Raw genomic sequence first — 14,105 nt, forward strand, 5'->3', positions numbered from 1 at the left:
TCAGAGGATTTTCCATCACTCTTTTCCATGCTCTTTTCCACCTTTCCCATCTGGAGCTCGACCCTGGGGAGGGATACCAAGATAGTGCAGGAGGTTATAGAGTGAGGTGTAAACCACGTGAATAAAGTCTAAGCTTATCTGCCAAAACTCTTGGGTGCTCTGTTGTGCTCAAACTGCATCCGTATGAGATAGCAGTCAAGAAAACTTCTGAGGACCTCAAAAAAGATGTAAGATTGATATTATATTTACCAGCGTTTCTCTGATTAGGCCTAGGAATTCAGGATTGATTAGCTGTAGTTGAGTGGAGAGTGGCATTTAACACATCCCTTCTCCGCAGACCTGTGTCTTCTAAATGCTAACAACTTCTATTAAGATGTAAATTCCTAGAAAGCTGTCTCTTTTAAAATTTTTGCATTTCCATAATTTCATTCAGTGAAAGGTTCTAAGAGGTAGAAATAAAAAACAGTATCAAAAAAACCCAGAAGAAAGTATCCAAGGAGAATGATCAACAGTAACACAGTTAAGAAGTCAAAACTGAGAATTCAACATCAGATTAGCAATTAAAAGATTGTTGACAATTTTAGTGAAAATATTCAAGTTGAGGCACATGATAGAGGAAAATAATACATTTACTATCCTTTTTTTTTTTTTTTTTAAAGGCCTCAGAATCATTTGAATTTTTCCTTATATTTGGATGTAGTGGAAAGAACAATGGATTAAGAATCAGAAAACTTGGTTTTTAGTCATGGCTCCATCATTTACTATACAAGTGACTTGAAAGAAGGTATTTATCTTTGCTTACCTCACAGGATTGTTGGGATCAAAAGATAATATCAACTATAAAAGGCTATACAAAAGTTGTTGTTTTTTTAAATCAATAGTTCATCTTTTTATATAAGACAATGTAAGTACATGAGGGTACTTTGAAACATTAATTTTATCTATCAAATGAGATTATATTTAGCATAATGACTATGTGGCATACAGTAGCCATTGTTGTAACAATTCATATTGACTCTTTTGACTCTGCTGAAGTTGTAGAAAAGTATATTAGTAACTTCTTCAAAAGAAGCATAAATTACTCTGATAGTTACCATTAAGACTACAGTTACACTAGGGCTTCCCTCAGAGTTCATGTCCTGGGAATATCTTCTAAAAGATCAGATTACTTTCTTGAAAACTGAAAAGTTATTTGGATAATATCTGAGCTAGGCTAGTCTCATTCAGAATTCTTCTCTGATGAAGCTTGAGATTGTCAGTTCATAAAACAAAAATAATGGTATCCCAACTAAATTCATTAAAGCCAACTAAGCTTACAGAAAGGTCAGAAATGCAAAACAAAATTGAAAATTTCTGTAGAAAAATAACATATTAAACAAAGTGAAAACTAAGAAGGAGATTTTGACTTAAAGGATTTTTTTTTTTTAATCAAGTATTAATATATAAGAAACCAATGACAAAGGAAGCACAGAACAGCTTTCTCTTTCTCTCTCTCTGACTTTGGGGGGAACACTAAGCTTTTCCCTGAGAGACCCACCCCAGGGAATCAAGATAAAGAGGTTTCATTCTGTTATCTGGATGGGACTGGTTGCGTCCAGGACCACTCCTACTTAGCCCAAGCTGGAGATTTCTATCTAACTCTATTGAGTTGAAAATTAGCCCAGAGACACTCATTTAATTCCAAGATTTTCTATTCTGATTCCAGCTCAAACTGCTCCCAGCCCTCACCAAGAGCTGCCCCCAGCTTCTAGCCAAGGTTTCAATTATAAAAGGGGGCAGCTGAGCTCAATGTTTGGGCAGCAGAGGACCTCAAAGCAGAAATCATGCCAGGCCAAGGGCCCCTCTGCCTGCTGGCATTCTCTCTTTCAGTGTTACTCCTTCTTTATCTCTTTCTCACTTATTTCCCTTACAATATCTTATTCACCTCTGTCGTAATTTCTCTGCTAAAAAACTTTATATCCCTCTGTTGGGACCTTGCCATCAAGGAATTCAGTCTTTCTATTCATGCATAGCAAAAGCTGACTTCCCAATGCCAATAATAAACTTCTTTTTGCCAGTCTAGCTTTTCAGGGTCATAAATTCCTTTACGAAGAACCTCTGAGCCGACCAAAGTGATTCCCACAATTCTCTGCCCTAGGCCAAATCTCATCATTTGAAGACACAACCCCAAACCTCATCACAATGGCAAAGGAAATGTTTTTAAACTGACTATATTTATTCAGATCTGAGACTAGACAAAAATAAAAATAGGAAATACAGTAACTTTGTTCTATTTGGTGATTCAAAAACTAGTGAATACAAGACCTTTATCTGGAAAGCCTAGTGAATCAATGAATTACAAAGATTTTTTCTACTCTTTCAGTCATTGAAGCAAATAATAAGATCTGGAAAATACTAGAAATTGCCCTTCTCTAAACTATAGTTATGCAACTTTAATTTTGCAGCAATTATTGCAGTCAGTTAAAACATTAAGACAGCAACCTCATGAACTCTGCTTTAAGATATGCTGAGGTAAACAAAGTATAACTATTGATTCGATATTTCAATTAACTGTTTCCTTTCTCAGTCATCCTCCTCATTTACAATCTAGGCCTGAAGCACACTGTAAACCAAAGCTAATAGGCAAAAGTCCTTAAGATTCTAATTCCAACTGTCACTGACTCAATGTAATACCTGAAAGGAGTCACTGGGCCCTTCATGGCTTCAGATTAAAATCCAGTTATCTAAAACAATGAGATATTAACAGAGGAATTGAGTAACTAGCAGAATGCTTTGAAATGCAGACATATAATTACATCATAATCAAAATCACCCTCAATGCCAAACCTCTTGAGTATTCCCAGTTTACCTCTATAGCTGGAAAGTTATACTCACTTGAAAGATGATAGAGAGGAAAGCCTCAGATAATTTTAGAGACAGTAAAGTATTATAAATTAAAGACATTAAAAGATGATATCTAACTTACCCAAGTCCTATATCTGTGCATTTTAAGAAGTGAAACATAAATGAAGAAATCCATCGCTTAAAATGAATTTGTTACAGATAAAGAATCAGTTGATTTGCAAAAAACTATTGTTTAACAAATAAGGTTTGAGTCACTCCATCCTTTACCATATTTCCTCTTAACATGTGTGTTTATGCATCTCATCAGCTATAAACTAGAAATGTGATCTGATCTAGATAGAAAGAAGAAGAGAGAGAAAAGAGGAGAGGGGGAAAGAGAAGGGGAGGAAGAGAGGAAAAGGAAGAGGAAGGGAGAGAGGAAGGGAGAGAGGAAGGAAGGGAGGGGGAAGAGAGAGAGGAGAGGAAAAGAAAGGAGAAAGAAATTTTATTAAGAGTTCACTATGAGCTACACAATGTGCTAAGCACTAGGGATATAAATAAAATAAGATAATACTGTCCCTACCCATAAAGAGCTTACATTCTAAAAATAAAACATAGAGAAGGGAGGATATAACTATATAAAAATTTAGGAACTTATTGTTAGGCTGGAGATGCAATTAAAAATTAATTAAAAGAATAATTTTAATAGGTAGCTAGATGGCACCAAAGTGCACAGAACACTAGTCCTGGAGTCCAGAAGAACTAAATTCAAATCCAATCTCAGACTGCTGTGTGGTCTTGGAAATCTCTTAACCTCTATTTGCCTCAGTTTCCTCATTTATAAAACAGGTGATAATAACACTTCTCAGAGTTTTGTGAGGATCAAATTAAATGATATTTATTAAATCCTTAGAATAATACCTTGCACTAAGTAAGCACCATATAAATATGTATTCCCTTACCTCCCCACTATCCTTAAACCAGAATAAAAAAGTATAAAATAATTGTGGGGAAGGGAAGAAAAAAATGAGCATTTTTGTATATTAATAACAAAACCCAGCAAAGAGACAAATAAGAAAGTCTATCTTAATAAAGAATACAGGCACAATTCATTTTATTGAGCTTAATTTTATTGTGCATCACAGATACTGCCTTTTTTACAAATTTAAGGTTTGTGGTAATCCATGTGCTAGCAAGTCTATGGGCACCATTTTTCCAACAGAGTGGTTACGTTGTATCTCTGTGTCAGTTTGGTAATTCTCACAATATTTCAAATTTTTCATTATTATTATATCTATTACACTGATCTATGAACAGTGTTCTTTGATGTTACTATTATAATTATTTTGGAATGTGACAGACCACATCCATATAAGATGGTGAACTTATCTGATTAATTTGTGTATTCTCATGCCCTACCAATTGGTATTCTCCAGTCTCCCCTCCCCATTCCCTACTCCCTGAGACACAATTATATTGAAATTAGCCCAATTAATAATCCTACAATGGCTTTTAAGTGTTCAAGCAAAAGGAAGAGTCACCTGATAGAGTCGGGAGCAAATATCATTGTTAACTAATTTTAAGGAATAGCCACTATCACCCCAGTCTTCAATAACCACCTTTCTGATGAACAGCAATCAACAATATTGAGTTAAGATTCTCCAACAGCAAAAAAAAAATTTCAATTCACTGAAGACTGAGAAGATAGTTAGCTTTTTTAGCAATAAAGTATCTTTTAATTAAGGTATATATAATTTTTTTAAAGACATAATAATATATTACATGCTTAATGGACTACTGTATAGTATAAACATAATATGCACCAAAAAACTTGTGTTACTTTACTGCTATGGTCTTGAATTGAACTCATAATATCTCCAAGGTATACCTATATATAAATTATCCAGATTTCTAGCTACTAATATGGCCTCAGAACAAAAGAAATAAAGGATAACTTTAGTAACTTGAAAAAATATTAATTATTCCTGGTTGGACTATGCCAACATAAATTTAATATATATTATATATATATATAGTACTATGTTAATAAAACTACCAAAGGGTTAAGTTATAGAGCTAGACAAAATAACAATATAATTCAACTGAAGGAACAAAAAGGTCAAGAATTTCCAGGGAAATATGAATAAAGATAGAAATGAAGGAGAATTAGAAGCTTCAGATATCAAGTTATATGACACAGTAATAATCATCAAAATTATTTGGTAATTGTTAAAAAAAAAAATAGAAAAGTTGGTTAAGATTAGTTAAAAAAAAGGCAGAAACAATCTAACATAATAGCACTGTGACTAATAAATCCAAGGAAACAATTTTTTGAACTCTTTGGCAAAAAATGCTTGAAAAATTGGAAAGCAATCTGACAAAAGTAGATTTAGATCAACATCTAATATATGCCACAATAAACTCCAAATAGATACATGACCAAAATGTAAAAAATAATCATAAAAAATTAGAAGGAAAAAAAATTCATGATAAGTCAACATTTATATAGTATTTACGAGGTGTAAGGTGCTTTACAATTATTATCTGATCCTCACTATAATTCTTTAAGGTAGATGCTAACTATCCCCATTTTCAGCTGAGGAAACTGAAACAAACAGGATCACACAGTTAGAAAGTACTTGAAGCTGAATTTGAACTCAGGCCTTCCTGCCTTCAGACCCAAGGTATTCACTGTAGTACCCAGCTGCCTTTAAGTATCTTTCACTTAAGTATGGCTAGGAAAAGAAGTCCGATGTAAACAAGGGATAGGGGTAATCATAAAAAATGAAGCAGACAGTTTTAATTACATAAAATTTCAAAACTTTTGAAATATATATATTTATATATAATTAGAAGGAAGATATTTGGGGGAGGGGAAGACTTCACAGTAAATTTCTTTAATTTGGTCTCATATCCAAAATTTAGAATTAATAAAAATATATAAGAATAAAAGTTATTCCACAGTTGATAAATGGTCAAATGATATAAATAAACAGTTCTCAAAGAAAAGCAAACTATTAACAATCATATGAAAAAATGTTTCAAATCACTAGAGAAATGTAAATTAAAACTATCCTGTGATTTTTTACTTTTGAAGCAGGTTGTGGTCTCTTTAAGAAACTATATTTCCTATTGATCTGTGATTCCTTTCAGATTCCCAGATCCTTCTGGCTGAGGCATATCCTCCCCAGACAAGTTGTCTTTCCTGGATGTTAGAGCCTTTGATTCACAAATTCTGGTCAAAAAGCATCCCTTTGAATTCCAACAAGAGATCTGGGCTTGTCCCAAACCCCACTGGATCTGAGCCAACTTAGGCTCTCCCAGCCCCTACTGGTTCTGATCTGCTTCGGTTGTCCCAGCCCCCACTCTGACTTGCTTGGACTGCCTGGCCCCTAGTGGTTCTGATCCGCTCAGTCTTCCCAACCCCCACCAAGACACCCAAAATAATAAGCTTCCATCAACTAAAGTCTTTGCAGATGGACCTCAGTAGCTCACTCAGCTGCCAGGACTTTCTGTCCACTGAGAACTGCATTCTTAATGCAAAACTCCATTTTCCATAGATCTGCCACTATAGAAGTCAGTCTCTGGGTAAACTGATTTCTGTCTAACAATAGACTTTCATTTTGCAACTAATATTCTGGAATCAATGGATTCTTTCACTCCTAAAACCTGCGGATGATTTAAAGGGGATTCTTAATAACTCTCTTATAGCCACTAACCTCAAGACCACCAGACCACTCTAAACCTCATCACTTTGAAAGTAGCAAAATGGCTAAAGAGGAAAATAGAAATTTCAAAAAACTGCCGTGGAAGAAGGGGAACATTAATACACAGTGGACGTAAGAAGTGATTCAACCATTCTGGAAAACAACTTGGAAATATAATTCAGAAGTCACTAGAATGAAAATACCCTTTGACCCAGTGATATTATCATTAGGCATAAATCCCAAAACAATCAAGGACAACAGGAAAGGTTGAAAATATTTATAGCAACTCTTTTTATAGGAGCAAAAAATTAAAAACAAAATAGGTGCCCATCAAGTATGAAATGGCTGAACAATGCATGATATATAATTGTGATGGAATTTTATTGCATATTAAGAAACTACAATTAAGATAAATTAAGAAAACATGGAAAGACTTGTACAGATTGAGGATGAAATGAGTAGAATGAGAAGAAAAATTCACATAAGGATAACAATATGAAGAAAACTATGAAATATTTAGCACTCTGAACAAAATGTTAAACTATTAACTTCAAAAGAATGAAAATGAAATATACTTTCCAACTCGAGAAAAAGGTAGCATATAAGAGATGCAAAGTGAAATACATATTTTCAAACAGATTTGATTTGGTTGTTGATTTGGTTTGCCAGACTTGACATATCTGTTGCAAGAGAAGGTTTCTACTGCATGAATGAGAGATAATAGGTTAGTACTTAGTGAGAGAAATGCAGAAAAACTTTTTTAATGTAAAGAAGAAAACAAAAATGTTTAGAAAGGAGCAAAAATAAACCAATTTTGTTACTACCTTGTTACATTAAATATATATGTATGTGTGTGTGTAAAAATGTATATACAGATATATATTTATACTCTTCTTTAAAAAAAAATAAACTGTACCTAAATTCATTTCCTATGCAAGCTCCTTTCTTCTTCATATAATGAAATGAAGAGATAAAGGAGAAAAATCCTTATTTCAAAATAAAATATAGGTTTGTAAGTATTTCTATGTAAAATACATTTGCACAGATAGATATTATGGTAAATTATAGTAAGGTAACAAAAATTATATTTTAAATTATTTTAAAATTATTGTATCAATTGGCACAATTGACAAGCATAGTCCATCTCATGTTCTAACTTCACAATAAAAAAAAAATTACATAAAGAGGGAAGAAAAAAGATTACAGGGTCATGATCATAATATTAATGAAGCTTACTCATTTTACTAGAGTTTGTTCAAAGTATATAATCCATTACAATCCCTATTGCAAATGACTTCCCCAAATCATGAATTCAGATACTGACATATCTTCTGAGTTCCAAGTTCCCATCTCTAAATGCCAATCAGATATTCACATCCAAATGTTCCACTAATCCTTTAAACTTAGTATATTCAAAAATGATCTCATTGTATTTCCCTTGAAAGCTATTCCTCCCTTTTCTTCACCATTGCAACATTGTTCACATGATCTTCCATGTTCAAAACCTCTATCACCTCCCTCAAATCTCTCAAAATCATCGATCTCTCTTTTATTACTATACCAATACAGACCCTAATTACTATTAGGTAATTATTGGATTATTAGAATAATCTTTTACAAATTCTTTCTTCTACTACTTTCATCCTTATAATTTATTTCTTCATACAGCTTCTAGGATACATTTTTTCAAAATGTATAAATCAGTTCATGTCATTCCTCTGCTCAAAAATCTTCAGCAGCTCATAGCAACCTACCATATCAGCTTAAACTCTTCTGCCTGATATTTAAGACCCTTCACAATCTGGTACCACCCTACTTTTCCAAAATTTCACCAGCCTAGCATAGCACCTGGCAAAGAAGTAGAAATAAATATTTGCTGACTGATTGACAGTACTGCGTTTGATGAAATATACTCTATATTCTAGCCAAACTAAACTTCTAGCCTTATCCTCACTGGTAAATGTGCCCTTCAGTTTCCATCTCTATGCCTTTTGTTTATGTCCTTCCTATCCCAGGAATATTCTCTTTTTCTTATTTGCATTCCCTTCTCATGCTTTAGCTTTAAATTTAAATTTAAATGACTTCTCCTAGACAAAAACTTCCTTGATCTCCTTTTTAGTAATAGACCAACATATGCTGCTTTGACGTCAGGTAGCATTTATTTTCCAACTCTCTAACGCATTTATCATGTATTATTGACGGGAGTGAACCCTGAAACTGTGTCCCCCTTAAATCTGTAAAAGAAGAGAGATTTGGGATCTCAGGCTTTCCCCTGGGAAAAACAAAACTTTCCCAGACAAGCCTTTCCCAAGTTAAGTGGCTTCATTCAATTGGAGATCTTGGTCAAATCACCCTCTATTGAAACTGAGATTTTGGGGGGATGGTCCCCTTCAAGGAATCCCAGACTCTGGGAAGAAGCCCTCCAACTCCCAGTTAAGTGATTTTATTTCATTGGAGATCTTGTCTGGGCATTGATTAGCCCAGATAACTCCCAGCCCCAGGCCAACATTTGCCCATATAACCAGGGTTCTGTTAACACACCTTTGCCAAATTCCTAATGAGGAGTTTTGCCCACTAAGAGAGCTTCTATTTAGTAAACAATAAACTTCTCTTTTGCCATACAGACTTTTGGGTTTGCAAATTCTTTCACATTGGACCTGCACTGATTCCCTACCCTAATTCCCCCCTTCACTACTACTAGCACCACATCATTATTATTTAGGCAATGGTATGGTATCACTGATAGAGAGCTATCCTCAGGCTTCATTTTCCCAGTCTCTATACTGTGTGACTCTGAGTGTCTCTTTTAATACCTTAGATCTAACTCTTTATAACTATAAATTTTTAGACCAAATATCCAGAGTTTCCATACCATAAGTTCTCTTTAGGAATGATATCTCATAATGCAGAATGTTGGAAGGGATGTGGGAAAATAGGGACACTAATACATTGTGGTTGGAACTGTGGAATACATCCAACCATTCTGGAGAGCAATTTGGAACTATGCTCAAAAAGTTATCAAACTGTGCATACCCTTTGATCCAGCAGTGCTACTACTGGGCTTATATCCCAAAGAGATACTAAAGAAGGGAAAGGGACCTGTATGTGCATGAATGTTTGTGGCAACCCTCTTTGTAGTGTCCAGAAACTGGATGGATGCCCATCAGTTGGAGAATGGCTGAATAAATTGTGGTATATGAATATTATGAAATATTATTGTTCTGTAAGAAATGACCAACAGGATGATTTCAGAAAGGCCTGGAGAGACTTACATGAACTGATGCTGAGTGAAATGAGCAGGGCCAGGAGATCATTATATACTTCAACAACAATACTATATGATGACCAATTCTTTTTTTTTTTTTTTTGAGATTTTTAAAAAAAATTTTTTTTTTTATTTAATAGCCTTTTATTTACAGGTTATATGTATGGGTAACTTTACAGCATTAACAATTGCCAAACCTCTTGTTCCAATTTTTCACCTCTTACTCCCACCCCTTCCCCCAGATGGCAGGATGACCAGTAGATGTTAAATATATTAAAATATAAATTAGATACACGATAAGTATACATGACCAAAACGTTATTTTGCTGTACAAAAAGAATCATAGTCTGAAATATTGTACAATTAGCTTGTGAAGGAAATAAAAAATGCAGGTGGGCATAAATATAGGGATTGGGAATTCAATGTAATGGTTTTTAGTCATCTCCCAGAGTTCTTTCTCTGGGCGTAGCTGGTTCAGTTCATTACTGCTCCATTGGAAATGATTTGGTTGATTTCATTGCTGAGGATGGCTAGGTCCATAAGAACTGGTCATCATATAGTATTGTTGTTGAAGTATATAATGATCTCCTGGTCCTGCTCATTTCACTCAGCATCAGTTCATGTAAGTCTCTCCAGGCCTTTCTGAAATCATCCTGTTGCTCATTTCTTACAGAACAATAATATTCCATAATATTCATATACCACAGTTTATTCAGCCATTCTCCAACTGATGGGCATCCACTCAGTTTCCAGTTTCTAGCCACTACAAAGAGGGCTGCCACAAACATTCGTGCACATACAGGTCCCTTTCCCTTCTTTATGATCTATGATGACCAGTTCTGATGGACTTGGCCATCCTCAGCAATGAGATCAACCAAATCATTTCCAATGGAGTAGTAATGAACTGAACCAGCTATGCCCAGTGAAAGAACTCTGGGAGATGAGTAAAAACCATTACATTGAATTCCCAATCCCTATATTTTTGCCCACCTGCATTTTTGATTTCCTTCACAAGCTAATTGTGCAATATTTCAGAGTCTGATTCTTTTTGTACAGCAAAATAACGGTTTGATCCTGTATACTTATTGTGTATCTAATTTATATTTTAATATATTTAACATCTACTGGTCATCCTGCCATCTGGGGGGTGGGAGATAAGAGGGGAAAAATTGGAACAAGAGGTTTGGCAATTGTCAATGGTCTAAAGTTACCCATACATATAACCTGTAAATAAAAGGCTATTAAATAAAATAACATTTAAAAAAAAAAAGTAATAATATCTCAGTCTGGTTTCTTCTCTGCTACAAAATTGTGCAATATACACAAATATACCTATTTGTGTGTATAGCATATACCATCAATCATAATCTCCATGAGGACAAGGACCACTTTATCTAAATATTATCTCCTACAAAATCTAGAATGATGTCCCACACAGAGTAATGTTTGTTTAATAAAAGCACTACCAACTCTGCTATGAGTTTGGTTTACATAAAGAAATTCATTTTTTTCAATATGTAAAAATGAAGCCTTTCACATGTTAGCTAAAATTATTTTTGCACATTCTACTGCATCATAATCACTCTTCAAAAACCTGATAATTCAAAATCATAACTACAAAACAAAAGTTAACAAGTCATAGATAATACTCGAAATTTTGATTCCACTTGTAAAGGGAGGAATCTTAAATTACTTTACAACTGCATTTAGAATATGGAGAACACCTCTTCTGTTGATAGGCCTGTACTCTTAAGACTCTTTGACCATGTGGAGCTGAATAAAAGGAAATAGAAGTGATAATGTCTTGTCACAAAAATTAAAATTTTAAATTTAATATTACAAAAAATAAGATATAATGAATGGCTCTATGACCCTTGGTCCTACAGATAATGTCTACATTGACTCCAAAAGTGCCAAATCTGATAAAGAAGATAACCTAATTAAAAGAACTCTAGATAGAACACTAAACTTGTAGTCAGGAATACCTGAATTCACAACTGGCCTCAAACATTTACTAGCTATGTGACCCTGGACAAGTCATTTAAAATGAGCTAGAGATAAACAAATTAGGAGAACAAGGGATAATTTACTTATCAGATCTTTGGAAAAGGAAAAAATTTATGACCAAAGAAGAACTAGAGAATGTTATGAAAGGCAAATTGGACAGCTCTGATTACATTTAAAAGTTTTTGCACAAACAAAAACAACAGAAATAAGATTTTAAAAGGGAAGTACAAAGCTGGGAAAAAAATCTTTACAGCCATTATCCCTGATAATGGTCTCATTTCTAAAATAAAGAATGGTGTTAAATATATAAGAATACAAGTCATTCCTCAATTGATAAATGGTCAAAAGATATGAACAGACAATTTTCAGATGACGAAATTAAATACATCTATAGTTATATGAAAAAATGCTCCAAATCACTATTGATTAGAGAAATGCAAATTAAGACAACTCTGACATACCATCACACACCTCTTAGATTGGCTAAGATGACAGGAAAAGATAATGATAAATGTTGGAGGGGATGTGGGAAAACTGAGACACTAATGCATTGTTGGTGGAGTTGTAAAATGATCTAACTATTCTGGAGAGCAATTTGGAACTATGCCCACTCTTTGATCCAGAAGTGCCATTACTAGGTAACCCAAGGAAATCTTAAAGAAGTAAAAAAGACCCACATGTGGAAAAATGTTTGGAGCAGATCTTTTTGTGGTAGCAAAGAATTGGAAAATGAGTAGATACACTGGGGAATGGCTGAACAAGTTATGTTTATGAAGGTAATGGAATATTTTTATATTCCATTATATATAGCTGATTTTAGAAAGGCCTGAAACAATTTGCATGAACTGATGCTGAGCAAAACAAGCAGAACCAGGAATACATTATACACAACATCAGCAAGAATGTATGATGATCAACTATGAAATGCTTATTTCTTCTCAGTGGTTCAGGGATCAATTTTTCTCTCCCAACATGATTCATAGAGTAATGTATATTAAAAATATTTTTAAATAAAAAATAAAACGAATTAGAGAAGGAAACAGCAAACCACGTTAATTATCTTTGCCGAGAAAATTTCAAATGGGATCACAAGAGTTGGATACAACTATAACAGCAACTCCCATTCCAAGTAATCCCTTATTCAAAGAAAACTTGGGAGAGTAAAGGTGGGGAAAAAAGAAAGTAGTTCTGTTTTATTCCCCAAGTTCCCAACTTGCATAAATATAATTTTTTCTTCAAGTTGTATTCTTATTTTTTTTCTCTTTATTTTAAGTAGGTACTCAGCACTCTTTTTTGATAAATGAAGTCAATTAATTAATTGAAAAGCATTTATTAAGCGCTTATTATAAGTCAGGCACTATGCCAAATACTGGGAACAACAACAACAAGAAAGCAAACTAGTCCCTGAACACAAGAAACTTATAAATTTTCATTACTATCTCTTGTTTTTAATATCATATCTTTCCCAATAAAACCATAACAGGATCAGTATTTCTTAGGATTCCTCCTCTCACTCCTTCTAAGTGGATTTGGCTAATGCTCAACCACATCAGACTTCCTGGTTAAAAGATATAAAAAAGGCCTGCCCACTTGCCTACCTAGAATTGGGGCCCTTCACAGATGACTGATATCTAAGTTTGGGAAGTCTTTGTAACACCTTGCTCCATGACAGCATACCATTTCTATGTGGAAACTCTGGGAGCAGAGGGAAATGGCAGCATCACATCTACCAACCTAAATGCTAATATCTTTGTGAAGTGATTTCTATGCAGTAGCTAAATAAATATCCTTTTGTGAATTATTGAATGACAGTACTAATAGATGAACCACAATTTGTTTAACCATTCCCTAATGGGTGGCCACTTACTTTGTTTAACATTGTCTACATTTTAATAAGAGTCACTTTCTAGGAAAGTACTCTGCCTAGGAAATCACAGCAATGGTAAATGTAATGATGTGTTAGGTAGTATTGATTTTCTCAGAACAAGAGGTAGGAAAAGGGGAAGGAAAGGGATCACATGTATACAAAGTAGCAAGGAATGAAGATGGCCAGAATATAACATGGAAGGTCTATAAGTATCTAGATAAGATGAAATCCAACCAATGAGAAGCACAGGGTCTCAGGGCAAGAGATAAAGAGTCTTGTAAAGGAGGAGGAGGAGGAGGAGGAGGAAGAAGAAGAAGAAGAAGAAAGGAAACAGTTTTTAAGTGCCTATTCTGTGCTAAGTACTTTGCAAATATTATCTAATTTCATCTTCACAACAAACCTGGGAGGAATGTGTTATTTTGATCCCAATGTTAAA

General features: G+C 34.1%; 1 protein-coding gene across 5 annotated transcripts in view; it reads right to left on the reverse strand.

The window, feature by feature from the left end:
• The window catches only part of AGPAT3 (1-acylglycerol-3-phosphate O-acyltransferase 3), a 139,439-nt gene that overhangs the window by 90,805 nt on the left and 34,529 nt on the right, over positions 1-14,105 (reverse strand). The window contains exon 1 of one of the 5 annotated variants that reach the window (XM_031959210.1): positions 2,966-3,228. The exons of 3 other annotated variants lie outside the window; for them this stretch is intronic. The gene's annotated coding sequence lies outside the window, so the exon portion shown is untranslated. Of the gene's footprint in view, positions 1-249; positions 419-2,965; positions 3,229-14,105 lie in introns of those variants that run through there. One more of the 5 variants, XM_031959211.1, reaches the window with a different exon arrangement.

Source organism: Sarcophilus harrisii, chromosome 3, assembly GCF_902635505.1.
Source record: "Sarcophilus harrisii chromosome 3, mSarHar1.11, whole genome shotgun sequence".
Lineage (NCBI taxonomy): Eukaryota > Metazoa > Chordata > Mammalia > Dasyuromorphia > Dasyuridae > Sarcophilus > Sarcophilus harrisii.